This window comes from Arachis ipaensis, chromosome B2 (genome assembly GCF_059453495.1).
Source record: "Arachis ipaensis isolate K30076 ecotype BB chromosome B2, ASM5945349v1, whole genome shotgun sequence".
Taxonomy (NCBI): domain Eukaryota; kingdom Viridiplantae; phylum Streptophyta; class Magnoliopsida; order Fabales; family Fabaceae; genus Arachis; species Arachis ipaensis.
The window spans coordinates 61,856,066-61,867,735 of NC_142437.1; positions in this window are offsets into that span (position 1 = coordinate 61,856,066).

Consider the following 11,670-nt stretch of genomic DNA (forward strand, 5'->3'; position numbering starts at 1 on the left):
TGAGCCTTTAAATCCCATTTGTTCTATATTTTACCACATTACTAGCCTTAAGCAGAAAAACAAGTATATACCCCAAATTGAATCTTTGGTTAGCTTAAGATAAAATTGTGTGTGTTATTTAAGTACGGGAAATTGTGGGAACAAAGGATAATAACAGAATGAGTCATGATAATATTATGGGAATTTGGATACCTACTCATGTGAAACTATAAGAATTAAAACTCTATGTGCATCGATAAGCTATGTTATTTTTGTGTTTCTATTTTAAAAAAAAAATCCAAAAATACTCAATAAATAAATAAGGGGACAAAATCACCCCAATGCTAAGTCAAGCATTCAAAGATCAATGCATGTATGATAAAATCAAAATAAAAGGTTGATACATGAGTATGGATGTGAAATGGATTTCTGGGTAGCTAGGTATGAATTCTAAAGTTTTATAGAATATATATATAGGTTATGTTAAAGCTTGGGTTAATTAAAGATTCAATTTATAAGCTTACTTAGCCATATATGTATTCTTGCCCTCACCTTGGCCCCATTACAACCTTGAAAAGACCTCATGATGTTTGCATTGGTATATTGAATGTTGTTGATTGGTTAGGAGAAGATCAAAAATTAGAGAACATGATTAGAGAAGGATAGAGTGATTACCCTATGCACTAGAGAGACTAGAGTGTACATACATCATCAGTGAGGGTTCCATGCTTGAATTTCTATGTTCCTTGCTTTCATAAGCTATCTTCTTGCATTTGTATCTGTCCTTACTGTATAAGAATTGAGTTAGTGGAATTTGATTTGTAATTATTCTGAAGAGCTTATTTACTTTTGATCAAGTGGACAAAAATCATATAGTTGCATTCATATATATAGGTTGCATTGCATTTCATAGGTTTTACATGTTCTTACTCATTCATTTTATCTCCTTCAACTAAGCATGAGGACATGCTAATGTTTAAGTGTGGGGAGGTTGATAAACCACTATTTTATGGTTTATATTGTGTTTAATTGTGTGGTTTTATCATGATCTTTACCCACTTATTCGTTAAATAAGCATGCATTTATAATTCCTTCCTAAAGTTATTGCATGATTGAAAACCTGCTTCCTAGAGACTTTTAATTATGTATTTTATTTCTCCTTTATTCCATTCGATGCCGTGATCTGTGTGTTAAGTGTTTCAGGCTTCATAGGGCATGAATGAGTTGGAGATTGGAGAGGAAGCTTGCAAAAATGGAAGGAACACAAGGAATTGAGGAGATGACCAGCGAGAAGTGACGCGGCCGCATGGATCACGCAACCGCGCGAAAGAAAGGAAATCGCAGTGACGCGGCCGCATGAATGACGCGACCGCGCGGCATGGAATAGCACGAGTGACGCGGCCGCATGGACGACGCATCTGCGTGGCAAAGTGAAATGCCGAATGACGCGGCCGCATGGATGACGCGACCGCGTGACATGCGCGATCTGCATAATCTGCAGAATCGCTGGGGGCGATTTCGGGCCTTATTTTGACTCAGTTTTCGGCCCAGAAAAGCAGACTAGAGTCAGAGAACATGCAAAAACCAACAACAACATTCATTCTTCATAGTTTCAGTTTTTAGATCTAGTTTTTCCTCTCCTCTAGGTTTTTCTCTCTACACATTCATAGTTTTTAGGATTCGTTATTTTTCATTGTTTTTGCATTGGGATATTGAGAAGAGTTATTGCCTCATCAAGACTTCGACATTCTAGTTCGTTTTCTTTACTTGTCTTTTACTCTTCCATGTTCCTTAATTTACTTAATTTTACTATTGGATTATTTTAGCATTTATTAAATACAAGAATTACTCTTATTTTTAATTAATCTTTTGATCATTATTTATCATGTCTTTCTTTAATTCCCTTTCTTATGTTATGAATTTTGCATTTACAATGCGCGAGTACTTCCCTAACTTGATGGGGAGTTGATTGAAAGGAACCCTTGAGTTGGGATGCTCAAGAGAAAGATTGTAATTGGGTTTATTGTTGGATTGCTCTCTAGTCACTAACACCAATCCTCCCAACAGCGGATTGGAACTTGTGGATAGAAATAGGATTCTAGCTTGTTTGACTTTCCCTTACTTAGTAAGGGACAACTAAACATAATAACCCTCAATTGTCAATTAATCTTGAGAGTGCTCCAACACGAATAGGGCTTCCAACTAATCATACTCCCAGTCAAGGCTTTTATTTAAATTTATATAAATTCTCTAATTTAATTTTCGCCATTCAACTCAAACCTTTTTAAAAACATCTGATTAATAAAATAGCACACTTTTCTGCAACTCGTTGGGAGATGACCTGGGATTCATACTCCCAGTATTTTAATTTTAATTTCTGTGACACCCTTCTAAATTGATGAGCGGATTTCTGGTTGGTTGAGAACTATACTTGCAACGCATATTTTATAATCATTCTTAACTCGCCAATTTCCGCACCCGTCATCTATATATGATACTTTGAGGCTCCCTCCCTTAAAAAGGTCGGCAGCTTGTTTTGTGCTAGCAGATAATCCTGCTTGGAAGACCATTCCTGAAGACTTCAAAGTTCAAGCTGGATGCATTCTCAGGAACTTACTCTTTTGAGATAGATGACAGAACAGTGAGTTTCAGTTTAAATGAAGCTATGAAGCATCCTCCGGAAGATCATTTTATCTTTTAGTGCGACATTATTGATGAAACTGTAGCTGAAGTTCACCAGGAAGAATTAGAAGAGAAGTATATGGAGCAAGGTCCAAGTGTGAGGACACTTTCTGAAAACAATGATAAGACTTTACCATTATCACCCGCCCCAGATGATCTAGAGCCTAGCTATGAGCAAAAATTAGAGTTAAAGCTCCTTCCTCCACACCTCAAGTATGCTTACCTTGAGGACAAACAGAAGTTCCCAGTCATCATTGCAAGGGAACTCACTTCTCAACAAGAAGAACAGCTACTCAGTGTGCTGAGAAAATATAAGAAAGTAATTGGATGGAGCTTGGCGGATATAGTAGGCATCAGCCCTCAAGTTTGTGAACACAGAATATTCCTAGAAGAGGGAGCAAAGCCTGTCCGTCAACCTCAAAGAAGATTGAATCCCACCATCTTAGAAGTTGTCAAAAAAGAAGTAACCAGGCTACTTGAAGCAGATATCATTTACCCCATCTCAGACGGTGAATGGGTTAGTCCAGTACAAGTGGTGCCCAAGAAGTCTGGAGTCACAATAGTAAGAAATGAATATGGAGAGTTCCTGACAACTAGAGTGCAGAATTCATGGAGAGTTTGCATTGACTATAGGCGTCTCAACCAAGCCACTCGTAAGGATCACTACCCCTTGCCATTCATTGATCAGATGCTTGATCGCCTGTCAGGTAAATCCCATTATTGTTTTTTAGATGGTTATACAGGATACTTTCAAATTCATATAGCTCCTGAAGATCAGGAAAAGACTACTTTTACATGCCCTTTTAGAACTTATGCTTATAAGAGAATGCCCTTTGGCTTATGCAATGCACCAACTACTTTCCAAAGATGCATGATGAGTTTTTTCTCTGATCTTATTGAGAACTGTATGGAAATTTTTATAGATAATTTCATCATATATAGTGATTCATTTAGCCTTTGCTTGGATATTTTATCTAGAGTATTAGACAGATGTGTTAATACAAACCTTGTATTAAATTTTGAAAAATGTCACTTTATGGTCAAACAAGGAATTGTACTAGGACATGTTGTGTCTAATACTGGCATTTCTGTAGACCCAGCAAAGGTGGATGTTATTTCTAGTTTACCTTACCCCTCCTCCGTGAGGGAAGTCCGTTCGTTCCTTGGCCACGCAGGTTTTTACAAGAGATTTATTAAGGACTTCAGTAAGGTAGCACTGCCTTTATCCAGATTGCTGCAGAAAGATATTGAGTTCGAGTTCAGTGAAAGCTGTATGCAAGCGTTTGATAAGCTGAAGATCACCCTGACTCAAGCTCCAATTGTGAGAGGACCTGACTGGAGCCAGCCATTTGAAATCATGTGTGATACTTCCAACCATGCAGTAGGAGCAACGCTGGCTCAGCGCGAAGGTAAGGACCCTTTTGTAATTGCTTATGCATCTAAGACTTTAGATGCTACTCAAACTAATTATACTACTACTAAAAAAGAGCTTCTTGCTATTGTTTTGGCTCTGGATAAATTCCGAGCCTATTTACTTGGTACTAAGGTGGTAGTGTACTCAGACCATGCAGCTCTAAAATATTTATTAGCTAAAAAGGAGTCCAAACTAAGGCTAATACGTTGGATACTGCTGCTACAAGAATTTGATTTCGAAATTAAGGACAGGAGTGGTAACCAGAATTTAGTGGCAGACCACTTGAGTCGGTTTGAGCACATTAAGGGTGACTCCACTCCTATCAATGATAATTTCCCATTTGATAACTTACAAGCAGTATCTGAAGTAGTTCCTTGGTATGCACCTGTAGCTAATTATCTAGTTAGCCACACTTTTCCTCCAAATTTTACTAAGCACCAGAGAGACAAGCTGAAAAGCGAGTCCAAATATTATATCTGGGATGATCCATATTTATGGAGGTGTGGTGCTGACCAGGTAATTAGACAGTGTGTGCCTCAATCAGAATTCCAGTCCATTTTAGAGGCCTGCCACTCATATGAGAGTGGAGGACATTTTGGCCCTCAAAGAACAGCTAGAAAAATTCTAGACTGTGGATTCTGGTGGCCTACTCTTTTTAAAGACGCTGCTGAATTCTGTAAATCTTGTTCCCCATGCCAAAGGTTTATTAATATATCCAAGAGGGATGAGATGCCTCAACAGATTATGCTTTTCTGTGAAATTTTTTATGTTTGGGGCATTGACTTTATGGGTCTATTTCCAAATTCTAACGGTTACTCTTATATACTGTTAGCCGTAGATTATGTTTCTAAATGGGTGGAAGCAATTTCTACCCGCACTGATGATGCTAACACTGTTGTTTTCTTTGTTAGAAACCATATTATCTATCGCTTTGGATCACCACGAGCAATCGTGAGCGATCAAGGCACCCATTTTTGTAACAAGAGACTAACAGGATTACTGACAAAGCATGGGATAATTCACAAAGTAGCAATAGCTTATCATTCCCAGACCAATGGGCAAGCAGAAGTCTCTAACAGAGAAATTAAACGTATTATGGAGAAGATAGTAAAACCTCATAGGAAGGACTGGAGTGCCAGGTTACAAGATGTACTCTGGGCATATAGAACAGCGTACAAGACACCCATTGAGATGAGCCCCTTCCGCCTGGTATACGGAAAGGCTTGCCACCTCCCCGTAGAGGTGGAACACAAGGCTTTCTGGGCTGTAAGAGAGTGCAACATGAATCTTACAAAAGCTGGTACTGAAAGAAAGCTACAACTAGCAGAACTAGAGAACCTCCGCCTAGAAGCATATGACAACTCCAGGCGTTACAAGGAGAAAATGAAGGCTGTCCATGACAAGCACATTAAAAGGAGAGAATTCAGACCAGGGGAATTAGTTCTACTATATAACTCCAGACTGAGGCTCATGCCAGGTAAACTGAGATCAAGATGGGAAGGTCCATACAAAGTAGAAAAGGTAGAGCCATACAGAGTTTTCCACCTGCGTCATGCTACCAGCTCCAAATTTCTAAAGGTCAATGGACATCGCCTAAAGCTTTATCATAGTGAGAAGATGAAGAGTCAAAAGGAACTAGAGATTTTTCTCTTGGAAGACCCACCAAGAGAAGCAGAATGAGCCTAACGAGCGTCCAACTTAAGGACGTAAAAGCAAAGTGCTAGGTGGGAGACAACCCACCATGGTAGATTGTTCTGTTTCAGTCTTAGTTTTAATTTTTACTTTATTTTTATGATGTTAATGACTCTTCTCATCATCCCTGCATATAGCTGCATATAGTTTGCATGAGCATTCTGCATATGTTTTAAAAAAAAAACACACGCACGCGACGCGTCTGCGTCACCAGTGCATTGGAAAGACAATAAAAGTGAACAGAAAGTCACACGAAAGCGTGGCTGGAGGCGTGCCTTAGGCACAACCATGCCCACGCGACCGCGTCATTTGGAAATTGGCCTCCCACGCGTCCGCGTCACCCACGCGACCGCGTGCCCCGAAAAATCGACGTAAAGAGGTGTATGGCAGAGGGTTATTATGGAGTGAGGCTGGAGTGGTGCTGGAAGCACCAGTCTTACCACGAGACCGCGTACCCCACGCGGCCGCGTCGTCCTCCAAACATGGCCATTCACGCGATCGCATCAACCACGCGATCGCGTCACCCAAAAATTTTGGCAAAATGAGTTTGAGACAGAGAGTTGCGCGAACGCGTCGCTGCCCTCATGCCATTTGCACAAATCACTTCACGCGACCGCGTGACCCACGCGTTCGCGTCACTTGAAAAAAACATCACACCACATACGACCGCGTGACTCACGCGTCCACGTCATATGTGGTGCACAGCTTATCCAGATCAGCCAAAATATCTTATCTTTTCTTATCCCTTCTTTCTTCCTTCTTCTCTCTTCTTCCTTCTCTACTCTTTCTCACTTTTTACTCTCCCCCTTTTCTTTTCTTTTCACACCCATTATCAAGGTTTATTCTTCTTCCTTCTTTACTTTTCCATTATTATTCTTATTTTTATTATGTTTTCTTCTTCTTTTTCTTTTTTACTTTCTTTATCTATATTTTCTCTTTTTTTTCTTTCTTTCTTTTTATTCCTTTTAATTGGTGTTGAAAATTTATTTCGGTCTTTATTTTCTATATTTTGCTTGTGGATTATCATGGATTTGTTTGACAATTAATATTACCTTTTAAAGGGTTACTTGCATGTTCTATTTCATATTTTCAAAAACATATTTACCATGCATGCTATGTGTTTGTGAAAAAGCCCATATGACATCATGCACTACCTTTATGTTATCCTACTACTTTAATGCTTGTTTTTTACAAAACCCTTTTTATATTTTATTAATTTAATTTAATTGTCAATACCAATAGGTTATTAGTTTGAAAGACTTGGTAATCTAACTTGGACATTGAATGCTTGATCTATGCTACTCATGCCTTTGCCAGCATGCCAATAAACATCTTGCATTTAATTGCCATCACATGCACTTGCTATGTTTCCTTTAATGAACTTTTCACATGTAGTCTAGACCATGTGTTAACGACATCCTTCCTTACCGTGCATTGATTACCACTCATAATATTCGCTCCCTTGCTCGAACCCTTCACTTTACATATTACTTTCTCTTTCCTTTTTCAGGATGGCCACCAAGAAAGGCAAAGAAAAAGCTACTCCCAAACCACCAGCAAGGAGAGGAACAAAAAGAGCATTAGTGGCAGAGCCATCTTCAGCAGCAGTAAAGCCCTCAACAAAAAGAATCAAGAGGATCATCAAGGTCGATGAAAAAGAAAAAGCCTTCCCAGCAAAGGACACTGCGTGGTTTCCTAACCGCTACTGTGAGCAGATGTTCCCCATCCTGGCAGAGAGGAATTACAACAATGAATACCTTCTTATCCTCCTGACCCGCATTGCTGAATTTGTTGAGCCACAAATTGAACGAAGACAATGGGGATTCTTACAGAGACACCCACGGCAGGTTAATGTCGCATGGGTAGTAGAATTCTACTCCAACTTTCACATGCCAACCATGCAGTCTGTCTATGTCCGTCAGAAGCAAGTCCCCATAACTGAAGAGGCCATTCAACAAGCTTTGGATCTCCCCCCTGCTCCAGAAGGATTGGATGCATTTCAAGAAGCCTCACTCAAGCGCCAGACATACCAATTTGACTGGGACGCCGTTCTCAGAGTTATAGCACAAACTGGCAGCAGATGGATCTACGGATACCATCGTTCCCGACCTAAGGGCATATCGGCGTCAGCACTTACCTTGGAGGCTCGAGTATGGGCACAGATAATGTCCCATTATGTCTTTCTGAGTACTCACGAGTCCTCATTCACTACAGACATGGCTGTTTTACTTTGGTGTATCCTTACAGACCAGCACCTAAACTTACCAAGACACGTTTGGCATGCTATGGGATGTAATGACCCAACTTCCAGAACGTCATGATCGTACCGAAAGTAAGGCGTTACTAACTTGTTTTCCTTTATTAACTATTTACTATTGAGCCTTTAGTTCGATATCGCGATTTAGTTTTATAGAAAATTCCAGAAAAATTTTGTTTTTGATTATCAAAATCGTATATCAAATATTTCAAAGTAATAATAAGCACATAATTATTAATAATAATATCTGTCATACAAAAGATTTCAAATAAAACTCAGATACAAATCCTATCCCTCTGTATAAAATAAAAATCTTAAGCAATAAGGGCGAGGGAACTCTATGAAAGCAAATTAACTCACACTTAACTCATAAATAAATTCTATAATCGCCCGCAGCTTCAAACTGTGTCTTCGAACCTGTGTCACTGAAAGGGTGGAAGATTTTGGGGTGAGAACAAACCACACGTTCTCAGTAGGGAATGGGAATGCCGTAAAAGTAATGATTAACATGCAAATAATTAACTCAAGTTTCCAATGTAGTTTTCTTTATCAAACCTTTTCAAAAATTTCTTAAGACTTACTTGAAACCGTTTAAATCCCTTTCTTTAAATCATATTACTTAAATAAAATCTCAACCACATTAGCAATTCTTCAGCTACAAATAGCATTCCTCAACCATCACAATAACTAAGTAAATCAGCAACATAAATAATATACCCAAACCTCACTTCACAAATACCATTCCTCAATACTTTACTAAGTTCAAAGCATCAACAAAAATATCTAATCAAACACACAAGCAAGTCACCAAGACAAGCAGCACAATCACAAAGAAACAAGACAAGCAACACAATCAAATGCATATGCACAAACCATATGATGCATGTCTGTCCTAAGCAGGCCATGAGCTCACGTGTCGGTTTATACCCTGCAGCCCGACATTACCTTGGAACAAGTCCCAGATATGGCTTCCCTTTGTGTCCGTAGTGCATATGTGTCGGTGGTAAGAATACCACTCTTTCGTGACTACCGGCAGTCGGCGCAAAGCCCGACCCCATAATATATGCACAAGGGGAAACAGTGATCCTCAGTTCGTGGGCGTCCCCGAGATCAATTCACAAACAAAACAATGATCCTCAGTTCGTGGGTTTCTGGTGCACGAAATCATGATTGTTCATTCCTTGGTAACGGCGCTAAAAACTTAATACACACGTTCATAATTTTAGTTCTCTTCACAATTTCGATATAACTAACCAGCAAGTGCACTGGGTCGTCCAAGTAATAAATCTTACGTGAGTAATGGTCGATCCCATGGAGATTGTCGGCCTGAAGCAAGCTATGGTCACCTTGTAAATCTCAGTCAGGCGAATTCAAATGGTTATGGTGAATTGATAATAAAAACATAAAAAAAATATAAACTGGGATAGAGATACTTATGTAATTCATTGGTGAGAATTTCAGATAAGCGTATAGAGATGCTTTCATTCCTCCTGAACCTCTGCTTTCCTGCTGTCTTCATCCAATCATTCCTACTCCTTTCCATAGTAAGCTGTATGTAGGACATCACCGTTGTAAATGGCTACATCCCATCCTCTCTGTGAAAATGGTCCAATGCGCTGTCACTGCATGGCTAATCATCTGTCGGTTCTCGATCATATTGGAATAGGATTTACTATCCTTTTGCGTCTGTCACTACGCCCAGCATTCGCGAGTTTGATGCTCGTCACAGCCATCCCTTCCCAGATCCTACTCGGAATACCACAGACAAAGTTTAGACTTTCCGGATCTCAAGAATGGCCGTCCATGGGTTTTAACTTACACCACGAAGATTCTAATATCTCGGACTCGGTCTCCTGTATTAGATATCTAAGAGATACTCATTCTAGCTTGTTTGCATGTAAAACAGAAGTGTTTGTCAGGAACGCGTTCATAGGTGAGAATGATGATGAGCGTCACATAATCATCACATTCATCATGTTCTTGGGTGTGAATGGATATCTTAGAGAAGGAATAAGCTTGAATTATAGAAAAACAGTAGTACTTTGTATTAATTCATGAGGAACAGCAGAGCTCCACACCTTAATCTATGGAGTGTAGAAACTCTACCGTGGAAAATACATAAGTGATAAGGTCCAGGCATGGCCGAATGGCCAGCCCCTAAAACGTGATCAAAGGATCAAAAGATAATCCAAAGATGTTCCAAAGATGTAAATATAATAGTAAAAAGTCCTATTTATACTAAACTAGTTACTAGGGTTTACAGAAATGAGTAAATGATGCAGAAATCCACTTCTGGGGCCCAATTGGTGTGTGCTTGGGCTGAGCATTGAGCTCTACACGTGTAGAGGCTTCTCTTGGAGTTGAATGCCAATTTGTAACCTGTTTCTGGCGTTTAACTCCACTTTGCAACTTATTTTTGGCGTTTTACTCCAGAATGCAGCATGGAACTGGTGTTGAACGCCAGTTTGCGTCGTCTAAACTCAGGCAAAGTATGGACTATTATATATTTCTGGAAAGCCCCGGATGTCTAATTTCCAACGCAATTGAGAGCGCGCCTTTTGAAGTTTTGTAGCTCCAGAAAATACACTTTGAGTGCAGGGAGGTCAGAATCCAACAACATCTGCAGTCCTTCTTCAACCTCTGAATCTGATTTTTGCTCAAGTCCCTCAATTTTAGCCAGAAAATACTTGAAATCACAGAAAAATACACAAACTCATAGAAAAGTCTAGAAATGTGATTTTTAATTAAAAACTAATAAAAATATACTAAAAACTAACTAAATCATACTAAAAACTATGTAAAAACAATGCCAAAAAGCGTATAAATTATCCGCTCATCACAAAACCAAACTTAAATTGTTGCTTGTCCCCAAGAAACTGAAAATCAAATAGGATAAAAAGAAGAGAATATACTATAAATTCCAAAATATCAATGAAACTTAGCTCCAATCAGATGAGCGGGACTTATAGCTTTTTGCCTCTTGAATAGTTTTGGCATCTCACTTTATCCATTGAGGTTCAGAATGATTGGCATCTATAGGAACTCAAAATTCAGATAGGGTTATTGATTCTCCTAGTTCAGTATGTTGATTCTTGAACACAGCTACTTTATGAGTCTTGGCCGTGGCCCTAAGCACTTTGTTTTCCAGTATTACCACCGGATACATAAATGCCACTGACACATAAGTGGGTGAACCTTTTTAGATTGTGACTCAGCTTTGCTAAACTCCCCAATTAGAGGTGTCCAGGGTTCTTAAGCACACTCTTCTTTTGCTTTGGACCTCGACTTTAACCGCTCAGTCTCAAGTTTTCTCTCGACACCTTCACGCCACAAGCACATGGTTAGGGACAGCTTGGCTTAGCCGCTTAGGCCAGGATTTTATTCCTTTAGGCCCTTCTATCCACTGATGCTCAAAGCCTTGAATCCTTTTTATTTACCCTTCCCTTTTGGTTTTAAGGGCTATTGACTTTTTGCTCTTGCCTTTTGGTTTAAAGAGCTTTTGGCTTTTTCTGCTTGCTTTTTCTTTTTCTTTTTCTCTTTTTTTTTGCATTTTTTTCTTCTTTTTTTTTTTCTGCAAGCTTTTGTATTCACTGCTTTTTCTTGCATCAAGAATCATTTTTATGATTTTTCAGATTATCAAATAACA